The sequence below is a fragment of the Dendrobates tinctorius genome, unplaced genomic scaffold (genome assembly GCF_039654945.1).
Source record: "Dendrobates tinctorius isolate UK_male_01 unplaced genomic scaffold, ASM3965494v1 ptg000172l, whole genome shotgun sequence".
Taxonomy (NCBI): domain Eukaryota; kingdom Metazoa; phylum Chordata; class Amphibia; order Anura; family Dendrobatidae; genus Dendrobates; species Dendrobates tinctorius.
The window spans coordinates 1797484-1816662 of record NW_027361839.1 but is presented as its reverse complement, the minus strand read 5'-3'; the positions used below and the strand labels follow the sequence as shown (position 1 = coordinate 1816662).

The 19179-nt window shown below is 48.3% G+C and overlaps 1 long non-coding RNA gene across 1 annotated transcript in view; it reads right to left on the bottom strand.

Annotated features, from left to right (window-relative positions):
• The window catches only part of LOC141053881 (uncharacterized), a 30552-nt gene extending 11806 nt beyond the window's left edge, over positions 1–18746 (bottom strand). Inside the window, exon 1 of the long non-coding RNA XR_012221280.1 lies at positions 16380–18746. This is a non-coding gene — a long non-coding RNA (uncharacterized lncRNA). The remainder of the gene's footprint in view (positions 1–16379) is intronic.
• Positions 18747–19179: the final 433 nt, after the last annotated feature.

The following is a 19179-nucleotide window of genomic DNA, read 5'->3' as shown; positions in this document are numbered from 1 at the left end:
AGGGTCAGGATTCTGCAGAGTTATACTGTCAAAAATTCCGAAAGTGGGCGGTCCTTACTACCTGGAATGACGATGCCCTAGCAGCTCTCTTTCGGAAAGGTCTGGCAGAATCCGTAAAGGATGTTATGGTGGGATTCCCTGTCCCTTCTGGTCTTGACGACTCTGTTGTTGGCCATTCAAGTTGATCGACGTTTACGAGAACGTAAAACTACACGGGAGGCGCTGCCGCCTTTCGAACAAACCTCTGAACCCATGCAATGTGATAGGGTTTTGTCTAGGGCGCAACGTCAGGATTTTAAAAGGCGTAATAAGCTGTGTTTTTTCTGTGGAGACGCCTCTCATACTATTTCTGTCTGCCCTAAACGAGAGAAGCGTTTTGCTCACTCATTTGCGGCGGGCAGTGTGCAGCCTAAGTTCCCTTTGGCTGTTACCTTGATCTGCTCCTTATCCACATTTTCTGCCAAGGCTTTTGTGGATTCAGGAGCAGCTTTGAATCTGATGGATTTTGACTTTGCTAAGCGGTTTTCCTATGGTACCCCTGCGGACCCTATTCCTTTGAGTGGTATTGATGCTACCTCTTTGGTGGAGAATAAACCTCAGTTTTGGACCCAGGTGATTATGTAGGTCGCCCCGCACCACCAAGAGAATTGTAAATTTTTGGTGCTGCATAATTTACATGATACTATTGTTCTGGGTTTTCCTGGTTGCAAACTCATAATCCTGTTTTGGATTGGAAATCTGTGTCTGTGGTGAGTTGGGGTTGTAAGTGTGTTCTTATGGACGCTCCTGTTTTCTCCACCTCTCCCCAGTCTCAAGATGTTCCTGACTATTTGGCTGATTTTTCTGATGTATTTAGTGAGAGTAAGTCTGCGTCTTTGCCTCCTCATAGGAGTTATGACTGCCCAATTGAGTTAATGCCCGGGTGTAAATTTCCCAAGGGTCGGCTTTTCAACTTATCAGTACCCGAACATGATGCAATGCGATCTTATATCAAGGAGTCGTTGGAGAAGGGTCATATTAGACCATCCTCGTCACCGTTAGGCGCTGTTTTTTTTGTGTGGCCAAGAAAGATGGTTCATTAAGGCCTTGTATTGACTATCGCTCCCTTAATAAGATTACTGTTGAATATCAGTACCCGTTACCTCTGATTTCTGATTTATTTTCCAGGGTCAAGAGTGCTTGTTGGTTTACCAAACTTGACCTTAGGGGGGCGTATAATCTTATACGCATCAAGCACAGGGATGAATGGAAGACGGCGTTTAATTCTCCGGTGGGACATTTTGAGTACCTGGTGATGCCTTTTGGGCTCACTAATGCCCCTTCTGTCTTCCAGTCCTTTATGAATGACATTTTCCGTGACTTTGTGGATAAATTTTTGATCATCTATCTGGATGATATTTTGATTTTTTTCCAGTGATTGGGATTCTCATGTGGAACACGTCCGGACTGTGTTCCAGATCTTGAGAGAAAATATTCTGTATGTTAAGGGATCGAAATGTCTCTTTGGTGTACAGAGGATTTCGTTTTTGGGATTTATTTGGTCTCCGTCAGCTATTGAAATGGACTCGGCCAAGGTGTTGAGGTAGGGCTAAATTAACCATTCACGGTTGATCCAGTGATTTCCAAATTAGTTCACAGAATGTTGCTAGCAACTGAGAATAACCACACGGAGATGTGTCTCAGTATGGGAGGATCAAAGCAGACCACTAACCCCGTTTATTGAATCTCACATTACATAGCATTCTACTTAATTATGCAAAGTATACAGCTACCAATAGAATCGTAATACATTTAAGCCAATAGTATTGCAAGAAAATCGGAATATGTCCCCAGCTGCATGACGTAGAATATAGAACAATAGCACATTCTTTTAGGGTCTCATCCCATATCTCATATCTTGTACAAGCTAGAACAGTCTGGTTTCATAACAGCCGTGAACTTTCATCTAGTTAAGTTACAAAATTTAACTCGTAAACAACAAAATGGCGTTGCAAGCACAAAAATGGATCCCGAAGAACAAGATGACCCGTACATCTGAATACTGTACTTCACAAAGGTACAGGCCATCTATGATTGGGTTCAGCCCACTTCTCCGAAGGCTCTTCAGAAGTTTTTGGGTTTTTCAAATTTCTATCGTAAATTTATAAGTAATTTTTCTGGTATTGTTAAACAACTGACGGATTTGACCAAAAAAGGCGCTGATGTGGTGAATTGGCCTCCAGAGGCTGCCTCAGCATTTCAGGAGCTTAAGCGGAGATTCACTTCTGCTCCGGTTCTGCGGCAACCTGATGTTTCACTCTCATTTCAGGTGGAGGTAGATGCTTCTGAGATTGGTGCAGGAGCCGTTTTGTCCCAAAAAGATCCGGTGACTTCTAAAATGAATCCCTGTGCCTTCTTTTCTCGAAAATTCTCCCCATCTGAACGTAACTATGACGTGAGGAATCGAGAGTTGTTGGCCATGAAGTGGGCATTTGAAGAGTGGAGACATTGGTTGGAGGGAGCTAGACATCAAGTTGTGGTCCTCACCGAACACAAGAATTTGATTTATCTTGAATTAGCCAAGCGCTTGAATCCTAGACAAGGTAAGTGGGCCTTGTTTTTCACGTGTTTTAATTTTGTGGTCACCTTTCTTCCTGACACTAAGAATGTTAAGGCGGACGCCCTTTCTAGGAGTTTCTTTGCGCATTCTCTTGATGTGACCGAGCCTACTACCATTCTAGGTGAGGGTGTGGTTCTTTCCGCCATTTCACCTGATTTGAGACTTGCCCTGGAGGAATTTCAGGAGGACAAACCTGAATGATGCCCTGTGGTGAAATTGTATGTCCCTGACCAGTGGAGGAAAAGAGTGATGGCTGAAATTCATTGCTCCGCGCTGGCTGGTCATCCGGGTATTTTTGGTACCAGAGATTTGGTGAGTCGGTCTTTTTGGTGGTCTGCCTTATCTCGTGATGTCAGGAATTTTGTGCAGTCCTGTGGGACTTGTTCCAGGTCCAAGTCCTGTTCTGGTTCTAGTGGTTTGTTGATGCCCCTGCCGGTGCCCAAGAGGCCATGGACCCATATTTCAATGGATTTTATTTCTGATCTCCCTGTCTCTCAGAGAATGACTGTTATCTGGGTGATTTGTGATAGATTTTCCAAGATGGTCCATCTTGTACCACTCCCGAAGTTGCCATCTTCTTCTGAGTTGGTGCCTCTGTTTTTACAACAGGTGGTTCGGTTGCATGGGATTCCTGAGAACATTGTGTCAGACAGAGGAGTCCAGTTTGTTTCCAGATTTTGGAGGACTTTTGTTCTAAACTGGGAATTCAGTTATCTTTCTCCTCTGCGTTTCATCCTCAGACCAATGGATAAACTGAGAGAACAAACCAGACTTTGTAATCCTATTTGCGATGTTTCATATCTGCTGATCAGGATGCCTGGGTCTCATTTCTGCCATTGGCCGAATTCGCTCTAAACAATAGAGCTAGTTCCGCCATTTTGATGTCTCCATTTTTCTTTAATTTTGGTTTTGATCCTTGATTTTCTTCAGGGCAGGTGGAGGCTTCTGCTTGCCCAAGTGTGGATTCTGTGGTGGACAGAATGCAGCAGATTTGGGACCAAGTAGTGGACAAGTTGTCCCACTCTCAGGAAAAGGCCCAACGGTTTTCCAACCGGCATAGGACCTTTGGTCCCCGGTTCAAAGTGGATGATATGGTTTGGTTGTCCTCAAAAAATATTCCGATGAAGGTTGCGTCTCCAAAATTCAATCCAAGGTTCAATGGACCTTATAAGATTTTGGAAATCCTTAACCCCGTTTCTTTCCGTTTGGCTCTTCCAGGTACGTTCAAGATTCATAATGTTTTTCACAAATTATTGTTGAAAAGGTTTGTGGAGCCAGTAGTTCCTGTGGCGGCGCCCCCTGACCCTGTATTGGTTGAGGGTAATTTGGAGTATGAGGTAGAGAAAATATTGGACTCTCTTCTGGCTAGACGGAGACTCCAGTACTTGGTCAAGTGGAAAGGTTATGGCCAGGAGGATAATTCTTGGGTCTCTGCTTCCGATATTCGTGCCAAGAGATTGGTTTGTGCTTTTCACCGGGCCCATCCTGATCGGTGGTGTGGATGAGGGTTTGGTGACCCCTCCTCAAGGGGGCGTACTGTTGTGAACTCTCTTAGGCCTCTTTCACACATCAGGTTTTCGCCGTCAGGCGCGATCCGGCGCTTTTGACAGAAACCGGATCCGGCGAAATGCAATGCCGGATCCGGTTTCCCCCCCATTGACTTGCATTTGCGCCGGATCGCGCCGGATGGCCATGCGTTTCATCCGGTTTTCGCCGGATCCGGCAATGTGTCGCAATGTGTCGCGATCCGGCGTCTGGAAAAAACGTCTACTGTAACGTTTTTTGTCTCCGGCGAAAAAGCTGGACACGCCGGATCCGGCGCGTCCGGCTTTTTCACACAATGAAAGCCTATGAGCGCCGCAATGCGCCGGATCCGGCGAAAGCCTGATCCGGCGGCCGGATCCGGTTTTTTGGTCTGAGCATGCTCAGTAGCTCTGCCCACAAGACATATATAAAAGCAAGACAGTGGGACCCACAGCCACACCCAACATGCCACCCAAGACAGCAACCAGGCGCAGGAGAAGGCAGGAGACATCTGCAGCACCATCAGCACCACCCCAATTGGAGCAGCATGCTGAACAACGGGAGGGGAGTCCAGCAGCAGATGAGAGACGGTAATTATCAAATCACCCATTCCTCCAAACTAGGGCTATTGAATATCAAGATATTCATTGGCCCTTTGTTTCTCTTTATTCAACAGCCGCCCAATAGATGCAGCAGCAGCAGCAATGGCAGCAGCTGGAACACCACCCACAGGCATGGAGTGTGGCCACCAGGAAGACAGCACATCATCTTCTGGGAGCCCTCCCTCGCATCGTCAGCGTTTGACGGTAAGTTTTTATTTCCAAAATCCATCTTCTCTGTAATATATGTCTATTCATTGCCTTTTATTTCAAAACAGGAATCACAAGATGAAGAGGAGCTCCCAGAAGAAGAAGGAAGGGGTGGACAGACACCTGGAGTGGGCTCACAATTGGTAAGTTTTTTGCATCAAACGCAGAAACACAACATCACACTACACACAACACATAGAAAACAATGTTCTGCAGACCACACACAGCAAACAAATGCCTACATCCAAAGACATAACATTTTTTGTTTTCTTCTCTAGTCTTCCCAATCTGGTGCTCGGCCAAGAGGTCCTCGCAGTGCCTCCCAGGGTCGTCGGCGACAGCAACGCGGCGGTCACCAGCGTGTAAGTATAAATATTTTTGCTTTGTTTTTTTGCAATTTTTATTTCATTTCTTTTGTGGAGGCTAATTATGTTATTTTTGTCTTTTTCTTTAACAGCCTTCACAGCGTGCTCCCGACTCTGACGGTGAGGATGGAGGGATTGATGTGGACCGCCTCATCGATCTCGTCAGAGAAAGGGAGCCGCTCTGGAATATGGCTGACCGCCGCCACGCTGACCTGATCGTTACCCGACGACTCTGGGAGGAAATCTGTTCGCTCCTTGTGGGCCGCTGGGAGGACCTCGATGTTCGGGCCCAGATTACAGAGCGTAAGTTTATACAGTAACGGTTGCTTGATGTAAACCAGTGTTTCCCCAACTCCAGTCCTCGTGGTCCCCACGGATCATGTGTTCAGGATTTCTATTTACTATGGAAATCCTGAAAACATGACCCCTGGGGACCATGAGGACTGGAGTTTGGGAAACACTGATGTTGTATACTAACCACTCCTTTCTCGTTTCAGGGGAGAGAATTGTGAAGCGGTGGCGGTCTGTGAGGGATCGTTTCAAGAAGGAGTTCAATAAAGAGATGCGGGCCCCGAGTGGATCTGGAGGACGCAGGAGCAAGTACAAGTACGCACGAGCCCTGTCGTTCCTCCGGGATACAATGGTCACCAGAAGGTAAATATTACACACCACATGTGAAAAAAAATGTTAGATGTAAATTTTTTTTTCAGCCAGGGCCATACCATGTCAGTATTTTAATTGTTTTTTTTTCTCTTTATTCCACAGCACGGTGAGCAGCACTCGGGAGCCGGCACGATTGGACCCTTCTGAGGCGATCCATGAGGAGACCGGCACCGAGGGACACTTCGACCGCCCCGGTACATCTGCACCTTCCCAGCCTTCCCACACATTCGACCCATCTGTCCCATCCACCAGCACAGGAGCATCGTGGCCGCCTACATTACATGAAGCTGCTGGTGAGGAGATCGCTTTCCCTTTACCCCACCCTTCTGCCCCTGCCACCTCTAGTACACCTGCGGGTATTGGGCGGCAGCGGCAGAGGGGTCAGGAAAAGAGTTATGCCCCAGAGTTCTTGCATCTGAATGCATCTTTCCAGAACTGTCTAAAAGTCTTGTCAGAGCAAATCTCCGCAGGCTATCAGCAGATCAACTCCAGCATTCTGGAGGTGAAGACACTTCTGCAAACCATGCATTCAGAAGCAAGATCTTCGCCAAACCACACCTTTTTCAGGTCTGTTGTGGAGCGCATGGCAACACTATCTCCTACCCAGCAGATGCATGTAATGCATTCGTGCCACGGTGCTCTACAGCAGGTTACCTCCCAACCTCCACCTCCCACCACTGTAGTTCCTCCACCTGCACCCCCTCCAGCCACTTTCCATCCTCCCCCTCCTATTACATCTACACCCCCTCCAGCCACTTTCCATCCTCCCCCTCCTATTACATCTACACCCCCTCCAGCCACTTTCCATCCTCCCCCTCCTATTACATCTACACCCCCTCCAGCCACTTTCCATCCTCCCCCTCCTATTACATACCATCCACCTCCAGCCACTTTCCATCCTCCCCCTCCTATTACATACCATCCACCTCCCCAGCACCATCCACCTCCCCAGCACCATCCACCTCCCCAGCACCATCCACCTCCCCAGCACCATCCACCTCCCCAGCACCATCCACCTCCCCAGCACCATCCACCTCCCCAGCACCATCCACCTCCCCAGCACCATCCACCTCCCCAGCACCAGCCACCTCCCCAGCACCAGCAACCTCCCCAACACCAGCAACCTCACCAGTACCAGCAACCTCCACAGTACCTGCAAACTCCCCAGTACCAGCAACCTCCCCAGTACCAGACATCTCCCCACTTCCAGCAACCTGCCCCGTACCAGACATCTCCCCACTTCCAGCAACCTGCCCCGTACCAGACATCTCCCCACTTCCAGCAACCTGCCCCGTACCAGACATCTCCCCACTTCCAGCAACCTGCCCCGTACCAGACATCTCCCCACTTCCAGCAACCTGCCCCGTACCAAACTCCTTCCCCATACAACTTGCCATCAACATCATCTGCTCCTACAGTCCCTGCCCAACCCTCCACTCCACCACCCACCACCTCTTCTGCTTCCCACATGTCCACCCATTCTGTAGTTTTTTCCACACCTTCACCTCTAACTGTTCCTTCCCCACCACGATCCCAGTCCTCTCTCCACACTCCCAGTGTCGAAGTGTCCCGCAGCCCCTACAGCAGTATTTCCACCACACACTACACAGAATTATAATGTGTGTATTTAAATAAAAATGACCAGTTTTATGGTTTCAGTTTTATAGTTTCAAAGTTTTATTAAACAAGTTTATTAAAATGTTAAAAAAGTTTACTAAAAAAAACATTTTTCAATAAAAGTTAAATTATTTTACACTGGTTGTCTGTCATTTCTTTCTGCGGCGAAAAAGGTTAAATACAGGGTATTTAAAAGGTGAAATGGTATTCAAAACTAGGTATATAACTGTGGGTAAATTTTAGCTTTTTGCCACAGTTGTGTTCCTGGTTGTGTTTGAAGCAAAGTATTTCACCTAAAAAGTTGTGTTTATTGTTGGTGATTTCCTAACAATGTACACAACTTTTGTTAAAAGGTGAAATACTTTGCATAAAACACAACCAGGTACACACCTGTGGCCTAAAGCTAAAAATAGAGACCATGACAAGATAGCCAACTTTGGTTGGCAAAGGTATATACTGTTGGTACAGAAGGTACACAAGTTTGGTTGGGCACAAATCTTTCACACTCTGTCATCCTGCCAGTGTACTCTGCCTTGAGGTGACATAAAGTATAGTGCAAAATTGTCCCTCATTACTGAAACCGTCACAGAACTTCTAGTGGTAATGTCATGGTAATCTTGCAAGGTGGTTTCTTCAGAGGTGTCCTCAATGGAAATGGGTTCCTTGCATATAACAAAATTGTGGAGTACCACGCAAGCTTTGATCACCTCGTCCACAGTTTCTGTCTTGAGGTTGATCGCAGTCAATAGGACCCGCCATTTGGCTGTCAGAATACCAAAGGTACATTCAACCATTCTTCTTGCTCTTGTGAGGCGGTAATTAAAAATGCGTTTTGGTCTTGTCAATCCTCTGCTAGAGTACGGTTTCAAAAGGTGTTCTGACAGCTGGAAGGCTTCATCCCCTACACAGACAAATGGCATAGGTGGACCAGATGTTTGCGGCAGCGGTCTAGGTGGTGGGAACTGGAAGGTGTTTCCATACAGTTTACGCCCCATGGCAGACAGTTTGAAAACTTGAGAGTCATTGGAGCGGCCATAAGCCCCAATATCAACCGCAATAAATTTGTATTCCGCGTCAGCGATGGCCATGAGGACAATTGAAAAATATTTCTTGTAATTGAAATATTCCGATCCCGATCCAGCTGGCTTTACAATGCGGATATGTTTCCCGTCCACAGCGCCCAAGCAGTTCGGAAACTGACATATCTGTTGAAACTTGTCAGCAATTTCAATCCACCTCTCTGTTGTGGGCTCTGGTAAAAACTCTTCAGCTAAGGAGTCCCACAGTGCACGGCATGTGTGCTTCACTATTCCAGATATGGTGGAAATCCCGAGTCTGTACTGGAAATGCAGTGACGAAAGGGATTCTCCAGTTGCAAGAAATCTGTGGGGAATTAAAAAACAATAAATTAGTTTTAAATCACAGCATTACATACCAAAACTGACCTAACACTTGGAGATACAAATTACCACCAACAAGATTGCAGTGAAAGTGTGCTCTGATGCGATCATATCCAATAAATGTGGCTTACCTTAAAGTCACCATCAGACGCTCTGCGGGTGAAACGGAGAAGCGGCAATAGGTGTCCGCTTTTCTTATGAGGTGTGCAATGCGCTCCACCAAGTAATCAAAATTCTCCATTTTCATCCTAACATATCCAAAAAATTTATCCGGGTTTCGTCGAAGGTCCATGCAGAGTGTAGAATAGACCCCACGCGTCATTCTCTTGGCTGTGATGGGGTGGATCCACAAACGTCGTCTACGATGCCTGATGCGCTGCTGTCTCGCTCTCTCCTTCTCCAGAACAATCACCCTCAAACGATTCGCCTCCGCTGTAAAATCCGCCAAATTCTTCAAAATATTTCCAATCACAACATCCATCTTCGCCAGTAACTTGCTCTTCTCTCCAACCTGCACTTTCTCCTCTACAACCTGTCAAAGAAGGGCTGTAGGAACATGCTATATATAGTTTTCCAGTAGCCAATCCCGTTCGGAAGGCCACAAGGGTCAATTTTAAAAACCGGATCCGGCGTAATCCGTCGAAAAACGGATAGAAAAACGGATGAACCGGATGAGACGGATCCGGTTTTGTCTGTCAAGAAAAAGACGGATCCGGCAGAAAACCGGATCCGTCACATCCGGTTTTACTAAACATTTGCCGGATCCGGCACGACGCCGGATCGCGCCTGACGCCGAAAACCTGATGTGTGAAAGTAGCCTTAAACCGACTTTTGAGGCAAGGCTCCCTCTGGTGGATACTGCTGGTAGTGGAGGTGGTCAACATGATGTTAACCCAACAGCTACAGAAGATAATTGGAGGAGTGGGGGTAGTGACTGGGACTACATAAGCGAGCAGACTTCTCTCAGTGGCTGCCGGTGATACTCCTTTCTTTGCTTATTGAGGATTTCTGTCTCCTGCCTGATCCTGCATTTTTCAGCTAAGTGTCATTTGCTAGACCCTTTGCATCTGATTTTGCCTTGCTGTCAGGGGTCAGCTTGCTCCCCCAGGGGCTGCTGGCTCCTGCCCTGTATTTTTGTATCTTGTGTTTGTTTGCTCAGTCCCCTGCTGTATTAGCTTTTGACTAGCCACCAGTTCACACCTGAGTGCTGATATGGGGGTGGGGGCGAGATTTGTGCAAACCTCAGTATTTTTGTACATCTGTCGTGTTGGAATTGTTAGGGTTTTTGCGTGATTTCAGACAGTGCCTTTTCTGTCCTGTCCTATCTAGTCAGTGTGGGACCCATCGTTTGCTCAGTCTATTTTCTGTCTGTTTGTGCTTCATCTTGTCTCACCGACAATATATGTTTGGGCTGTTTATTCCTTTGGGGATCTGCTCCGGGGCAGTTTAGATTTCACCTTTCTGTCTTTAGGCTTAGTTAGTCCTCCGGCTGTGATGAAGCGACTAGGGCAACGTAGGAATGCTCCACGGCTACTGCTAGTTGTGTTAAGATCAGGGGTCTGCAATCCGCTGAGCTACCAACCTCTCTGGTGTTCTGGTGGCATAGCCTATTGCACTCTTCTCCTCGGTGACCCATTCATAACAGCCCACCTGAGCTTCCCGGTGCAGGACATATCATGATCCGCTCACATGGCCGGCATCCCCGAGTGCAAGGCGATCCCGCTGTCCACGCTGTCAGAGGAGGACACGGTGATGGATCTGAAGCATTCCCTGAAGTGCCTCCATGGTTCCGTCACAATCTCCTCCTGAAATTACCTCATTTCCGGTCAGCTTCTAGCTCATTGCTTTCGATGGAATGTCACGTGTGAATTTTAAAGTGCTCTTTGGGGCTCTGCCGGGTACTCCTGTGTCCGCGGGAAAAGTAAGCTCCCGGCCGTGGCAGACTCTCAAAATCGTGACTGTCCCACTGGATCCGGGACACCTCATACACACACGGTTCCGTTTTGTATGCCTCGTACATACACGGTTCCGCTGTGTACACCTCGCACACACACGGCTCCACTCCGTAAACCTTGTACACATGCGGCTCTGCTCCATACACTTCGTACATATGCGGTTCTGCTCCATACACCTCGTACACATGCGGCTCCACTCCGTACACCTCGTACACGTGTGACTCTGCTCTGTACACATTGTACATGTGCGACTCTGCTCCGCACACCTCGTACACACGCGGCTCCGCTCCGCACATCTTGTGCACGTGTGACTCTGCTCCGTACACATCGTACACGTGTGACTCTGCTCCGTACACATTGTACACGTGCGACTCTGCTCCGCACACCTCGTACACATGCGGCTCCGCTCCGTACACCTTGTACACGTGTGACTCTGCTCCGAACACATCGTACACGTGTGACTCTGCTCCGTACACATTATACACGTGCGACTCTGCTCCGCACACCTCGTACACATGCGGCTCCGCTCCGTACACCTTGTACACGTGTGACTCTGCTCCGTACACATCGTACACGTGTGACTCTGTCCGTACACATTGTACACGTGTGACTCTGCTCCACACACCTCGTACACACGTGGCTCCGCACACCTTGTACACACGCGGCTCCGCTCACCTCGTACACACGCAGCTCTGCTCCGTACACATCGTACACGTGTGACTCTGCTCCGTACACATTGTACACGTGCGACTCTGCTCCGCACACCTCGTACACATGCGGCTCCGCTCCGTACACCTTGTACACGTGTGACTGCTCCGTACACATCGTACACGTGTGACTCTGCTCCGTACACATTGTACACGTGCGACTCTGCTCCGCACACCTCGTACACACGCGGCTCCGCTCACCTCGTACACATGCGGCTCCGGTCCGCACATCTTGTGCACGTGCGGCTCTGCTCCGTACAGCTCGTACACACGGCTCCGCGCACCTTGTACACACGCAGCTCTGCTCCATACACCTTGTGCACATGCGGCTCCGCTCTGTACACCTCGTACACAAACGGCTCTGCTCCGTATACCTCGTACACACACGTCTCCGCTCCGTACACCTCACACACACACGGCTCCGCTCCGTCCACCTTGTACACACACAGCTTTGCTCCGTCCACCTCGTACACGCATGGCTCCGATCCAAACACCTCGTACATGCATGGCTCCGATCCAAACACCTCGAACACACACAGCTCTGCTACATCCACACTGTAAACTCCTGACCCCACACATAAACTTTACCTCATCAGCACCATGACAACCAGCACAGCAGAGTCCTGCACACACTGAGGGCCCTGATCATGTGACCCCTGACTCCTCCACTCCTGTGACCTCATCACAGGTCCTGTGCCACAGAAAAGAACACAACCCTAGTGACCTCACTGCAGGGCAGGCTGTATGGGGCTGCTGTGGGGTAGGGCGAGAATGGAGTCGTTGCATGGGGGGGGGTTTGCGGCTTATCTCCCTGCAGTGCGGGACAAAGAGTCCCGGGTGGGACAGTGGGTGGGCGGAGCAAAAACTGGACTGTCCCGCGGAATCCGGGACGCTTGGGAGCTATGCAGGAGCAGTGAGTGCCCTGATCACCAAATACAGGAGGAATGAGGGCCCTATTCGCAAGCTACAATCTATGAGGAAATAGGGGGACACGAGAGGTGGATGGTAACAATTTCTTTCACTGTTCTTACCAGCCATAATGTAAGGAATCGGGTGTTCCTGTAATGCTTTTATCAGCCAGAATATATAACAGTACAGAGACAGAGGGCTATTAAATGCATAAAGCGTGTGAGAACATGATGCGAGGAACCTGGTTATGGTAAAAAGTATTGAATGGGCAACACAGGGATAGTTAGATTAGTGTATTGAGGCGGTTGGCCAGTCAGAGGAAATGTGCTTTTAGTGCACGCTTAAATCTGTGGGTATTGGGCATTAATCAAATTAGTCTGGGTAGTGCATTTCAAAAAATTGGCGCAGCACGTGAAAAGTCTTGGAGACGGGAGTGGGAGTTTCTGATTATTGAGGATGTTAACCTCAGGTCATTAGCAGAACGGAGGGCACGTGTAGGGTGGTAGACTGAGACAAGGGAGGAGATATGGGGTGTGTTGAACCATGGGGACACGGGTAGGGTGGTAGATTGAGAAGAAGGAGGAGATGCAGGGTGGTGCTGAACCATGGAGGGCATGGGTAGACTTGTAGACTGCGATGAGGGAGGAGGTGTGGGGTGGTGCTGAACCATGGAGGGGATAGGTAGGGTGGTAGACTGAGACGAGGGAGGAGACATAGGGTGGTGCTGAACCATGGAGCACTTTGTGGGTGAGAGTGATAAGTTTATATTGAACTCTGGAATGGATGGGTAACCAGTGCAATGACTGGTACAGCGTAGAGGAATCCGAAATAGTTGGGTAACCAGTGCAATGACTGGCACAGCATAGAGGCATCGGTGTGTGAAGGGTTAAAACTAAAATCAAAGCTGAAGGTTTCGTTTCTCCATTTTTGTTGCTTTAAGATAAATTTTTGTAATTGGGATAAAAGTTCAGGAAACCAGACTGTTCCTCATCAGGTGCAAGATAAGGGACCCGGGGGTGTACTACTCTGAAGAATATGCCATTATACTACTTTCTATGCTATGTACGGACATATATGTAATTTCCAGTTTTCTTGCAATATTATTGGCTTATAAAGTGAAATGATGCTATTGGTAGTTGAGAACTTTGCATATTTAAGCAAAATATTATAAAAGAAGTGACTAAAATAAACGGGTTTAGCGATCTCCTTGGATCGTCCCATACAGAGACACGTCTCTGTTTGGTCATTTGAGTTGCTAGCAACACTCTGTGGAATAATTTGGAAATCACTGGATCAACCGTGAAGGGTTAATTTAATCCTCTCCCTATCAGGCGTAATGGATGGGTAACCAGTGCAAAGACTAGCACAAGGTAGAGGCATTGGTGTAACCAGTGAAATGACTGGTACAGTATAGCCATAGAGGCATCGGTGTAACGGTTGGGTGACCAATGTAATGACTGGCACAGCTTAGAGGCATCGGTGTAATGGTTGGTGAGGAATATGATCCTAGCTGCACGATTCAAGACAGATTGGAGGGGGGAGAGTTTGGTAAGAGGGAGACCGATTAGTAGAGTTACAATAGTCCAGGCAAGAATGAATAAGAGAAACAGTAAGAGTTTTTTGGAGCGTCGAAAGTAAGAAAGGGTCAAATTCTAGAAATGTTTTTGAGGTGCAGACGACAAGAGCGAGACAGTGATCAGATGTTGGGGGTGAATGAAAGTTCAGAGTCAAGTATGACCCCAAGACAGCGGGCCTGTTGCTGAGGAGTAATAGTGGAACCACACACAGAAATGGCAATGTCGGGCATAAGTAGGAATATGTAATATCCAGATGCTCCGATCTGTGAACTGTAATTTACATGGACGTTATAAAAGGGAAATGATTTCTGGACATTACATGTTCCTTCATGGTAAAGACGTCGCCGCTGACGTTTGAGCTTTTCCCATTTCTTAGTATTTGGTCGGAGTCACACTCCCGTATAACACGGCTGAGTGCTGTGTGATAAAACATGGCAGCTCTTGGCCCAGTGTTACTCTATGGGGCAGCTCACATCTGCACCATATGGACCACACACGGACCACACACATATGAGACATATGGGTTGCTGTAAACTTGGATCTCTGAGGGTATGTTTCCACGGTCAGGAAACTCAGCGGATTGGACGCTGCATACAGCCGCAGTGTCCAGATGTTACAGCATAGTGGAGGGGATTTTATTGAAATCCCGTCTCCACTATGCGTGCAGGGCCGCCTCTCGCTTCCCTGTGTACCCGGACATGCGGCGTGTCTTTATAGACCGCAGCATGTGTATTTATCTTGCGGAGACGCTCGGTCTATGTATAGGATGTGGTGATTCCACACTGTTCAATGATCACATCCGTAATCACCGCGTGTACAACAAGGGGCAGCGCTTTGAACTGAGCTGCGTACAAAGAGCTCCAAATACTGAACGTGGAAACAAACCCTGAGCATTTACGCACTGCTGAGGGCACACCAGGTCATAGAATCATAGAATTGGAAGGGACCTTCTGGGCCATCTGGTCCAACCCCCTGCTCAAAGCAGCATTCGCTAAATCATCCCAGACAGATGTCTGTCCAGCCTCTGTGTGAAGACTTCTATTGAAGGAGAACTCACCACCTCTCATGGCTGCCTGTTCCACTCGTTGATCGCCCTCACTGTCAAAAAGTTTTTTCTAATATCTAATCTGTGTCTCCTCCCATTCAGTTTCATCCCATTGCTTCTAGTCTTTCCTTGTGCAAATGAGAATAACGTTGATCCTTCTACAATGTGACAGCCCTTTAGATATTTGTAGACAGCTATTAAGTCTCCTCTCAGTCTTCTCTTTTGCAAACTAAACATTCCCAAATCCTGCAACCTTTCCTCATAAGACAGGGTTTGCAGACCGGTCACCATTCTGGTCGCTCTTTTCTGAACTTGCTCCAGTTTGTTGATGTCTTTTTTAAAATGTGGCTCCCAAAACTGGACACAATATTCCAGATGAGGTCTGACCAAAGAGGAGTAGAGGGAAATAATGACTTCACGTGATCTAGACTGTATGCTTCTGTTAATACATCCTAGAATTGCATTTGCCTTTTTTGCTGCTGCATCACACTGTTGACTCATATTCAGTCTGTGATCTATTAGTATACCCAAATCTTTTTCACATGTGCTGTTGCTTAGCCCTATTCCTCCCATTCTGTATATGCTTTTTTCATTTTTATTGCCCAGATGTAGTACTTTGCATTTTTCCCTGTTAAAAAACATTCTGTTAGTTGCTGCCCACTGCTCCAGTTTATTTATATCTTTTTGAATCCTCTCTCTCTTTCTTCTTTAGTATTAGCTATCCCTCCTAGCTTTGTGTCATCAGCAAATTTAATCAGTTTACCCTCAATTCCTTCATCTAAATCGTTGATAAAGATGTTGAACAATACAGGGCCCAGGACAGAGCCCTGTGGTACCCCACTTGAGACATTCTTCCAACTGGATGTGCAGCCATTTACGACCACTCTTTGGGTCCGATTACTAAGCCAGTTATGAATCCACCTAACAGTTGCCTTGTCCATTCCATACTTAGTCATTTTATCAATAAGGATTGTGTGAGATACTTTGTAAAATGCTTTGCTGAAGTCAAGATATACTATATCTACAGCATTTCCCTGATCAACCCAATCAGTGATTCCGTCATAGAAGGAAATTAAGTTAGTCTGACATGACTTATTAGTTACAAACCCATGCTGACTGTTTAATCACTTCATTCTTATCCAGGTACTGACATACATGTTGTTTAATAATTTGTTCAAAGATCTTTCCTGGTATAGAAGTCAGACTCACCGGCCTATAGTTGCCTGGGTCCACCTTCTTCCCCTTTTTGAAGATAGGAACAACATTTGCTCTTCTCCAGTCTTCTGGGACTTCTCCTGTTCTCCAAGAATTTTCAAAGATTATGGAGAGGGGTTCAAAAATTTCTTCTGCTATCTCCTTCAGTACTCTGGGGTGTAATTCATCTGGACCTGGAGACTTGAATTCATTTAGGTTAGCTAAGTGTTTCCTCACTATCTTTCTGTTTATAGATATCCTGGATTCTTCTATTCCCTTAATAGGACAGTGTAGAACAGTTGATGTTACATTTCCTTTCTGAGAGAAAACAGATGCAAAATAGGAATTTAAAAGTTCGGCTTTCTCAACATCCTGTCTTACCATTTCATCATTTTCATCCTGTAAAAATCCTATAGCATCTTTAACTTTTCTTTTACTTTTGACATATCCCCAAAATCCTATATTATTGCTTTTGACATCTCTTGCAAGCCTCAATTCATTGTCAGCTTTAGATAATCTGATTTGTGCCCTGCAGGTTCTGTAGACAGCATTATATTCTTCTTTAGATATGCCTCCCTCTTTCCATTTTATAAACATTTTTTTCTTCCTTTTTAGCATGTGCTTAAGTTCTGTGTTCATCCATCCTGGCTTCCTTAAATGCTTCCTATTCTTCCCTCTTTTCGGAATTGTTAACAACTGTGCTTTGAGAATTTCATTTTTCAAGATTTCCCATCCTTCCTGGACATTTTTGTCTTTAAGTATATCCAGCCATTGGATCCCTCCAATTCTCTTTCTGAATCCCTTAAAATCTGCCTTTCTGAAATCTAACCTTGACGTCTGAGTCTTCACAGGTCTTCCTCCTCTAGTTATCCAAAATTCTAAAATAGCATGGTCGCTACCTCCTAGGGTCCCAGCCACTTTTACCTCCTCAACCATTTCCTCCCTGTTTATAAGGATTAGATCCAAGGTAGCAGTTCCCCTTGTTTTCTCCCCTACCTTTTGGAAGATAAAGTTGTCAGCAAGAGAGGATAAGCATTTTCAGCTTCAGCACACCCCGGGCAGACTCCTCCTGCCGCAGTCAGCACGACCCGTTCAGGTGAGCGTGCAGCTGGTGATTATACCTGCGCTCAGATAGCGACACATTTTTCTCCTCCAACACCTTGTACGTAGTCACGGGCATGTAGTGCTCCCTGCTGACCAGCAGATGGCAGTGTGCGCCGGCCTCTTTCCTTGTCTCTGGTCATTTCTAGTAAATGGAAACTAGAAGTAAATACAATGAATCATCAGTGATGACATCCGAAACAAGGTGATGGCTCTGTGCCCAGCTCTGGATGTTGCAGAGCTCTGGATGTAGCAGAGCTCCGGATGTAGCAGAGCATTGGACGCAGGGTATGTTCTCTGCCGTCTATTGAGCGCTGCCGTCTATTGAGCGCAGGTGAATCCTCTGTGAACACTGATCGTCACCGCGTCCAATACATTTGTATGGGGGACATTTCTGTTGACTGCTGTGGGTCTGAAAGACGCGCCCCATGTCTGTGTCCATGGGTAATTCGACGGCGTCTGTTCACACACAGTAGACATAGGATCTCTAGAAATCCCCCCCGTGCTGTAACATTCGGCCGCGGCACAAGTACGGAGCGTCCGACCCGCAGCGTTTACTGCTCGTGGCCCCGCAGACTTGAGCACCGGATGGCGGCAGCGTACAGTCTGTGGCCCCACGCAGTATTATGTGAGCCCCGTGCAATCCGATAAATCCTCAGCACTCGGCCGTGTTATACGCCAGTGTGAACGAGCCCCAGAGGCAGCACAGCCGAGGAGCGACGTCCTGTGTGAACGAGCCCCAGAGGCAGCGCAGCTGAGGAGCGACGTCCTGTGTGAACGAGCCCCAGAGGCAGCGCAGCCGAGGAGTGACGTCCTGTGTGAACGAGCCCCAGAGGCAGCGCAGCCGAGGAGCGACGTCCTGTGTGAACGAGCCCCAGAGGCAGCGCGGCCGAGGAGCGACGTCCTGTGTGAAAGAGCCCCAGTGGCAGCGCAGCCGAGGAGCGAAGTCCTGTGTGAATGAGCCCCAGAGGCAGCGCAGCCGAGGAGCGACGTCCTGTGTGAACGAGCCCCAGAGGCAGCGCAGCCGAGGAGCGACGTCCTGTGTGAACGAGCCCCAGAGGCAGCGCAGCCGAGGAGCGACGTCCTGTGAGAAACTAGCCCCAGAGGCAGCGCAGCCGAGGAGCGACGTCCTGTGTGAACGAGCCCCAGTGGCAGCGCAGCCGAGGAGCGACGTCCTGTGTGAACGAGCCCCAGTGGCAGCGCAGCCGAAGAGCGACGTCCTGTGTGAACGAGCCCCAGAGGCAGCGCAGCCGAGGAGCGACGTCCTGTGTGAACGAGCCCCCAGAGGCAGCGCAGCCGAGGAGCGACGTCCTGTGTGAACGAGCCCCAGTGGCAGCGCAGCCGAGAAGCGACGTCCTGTGTGAATGAGCCCCAGTGGCAGCGCAGCTGAGGAGCGACGTCCTGTGTGAACGAGCCCCAGAGGCAGCGCAGCCGAGGAGCGACGTCCTGTGTGAATGAGCCCCAGAGACAGCGCAGCCGAGGAGCGACGTCCTGTGTGAACGAGCCCCAGTGGCAGCGCAGCCGATGAGCGACGTCCTGTGTGAACGAGCCCCAGAGGCAGCGCAGCCGAGGAGCGACGTCCTGTGTGAACGAGCCCCAGTGGCAGCGCAGCCGAGGAGCGACGTCCTGTGTGAATGAGCCCCAGTGGCAGCGCAGCCGAGGAGCGACGTCCTGTGTGAATGAGCCCCAGTGGCAGCGCAGCCGAGGAGCGACG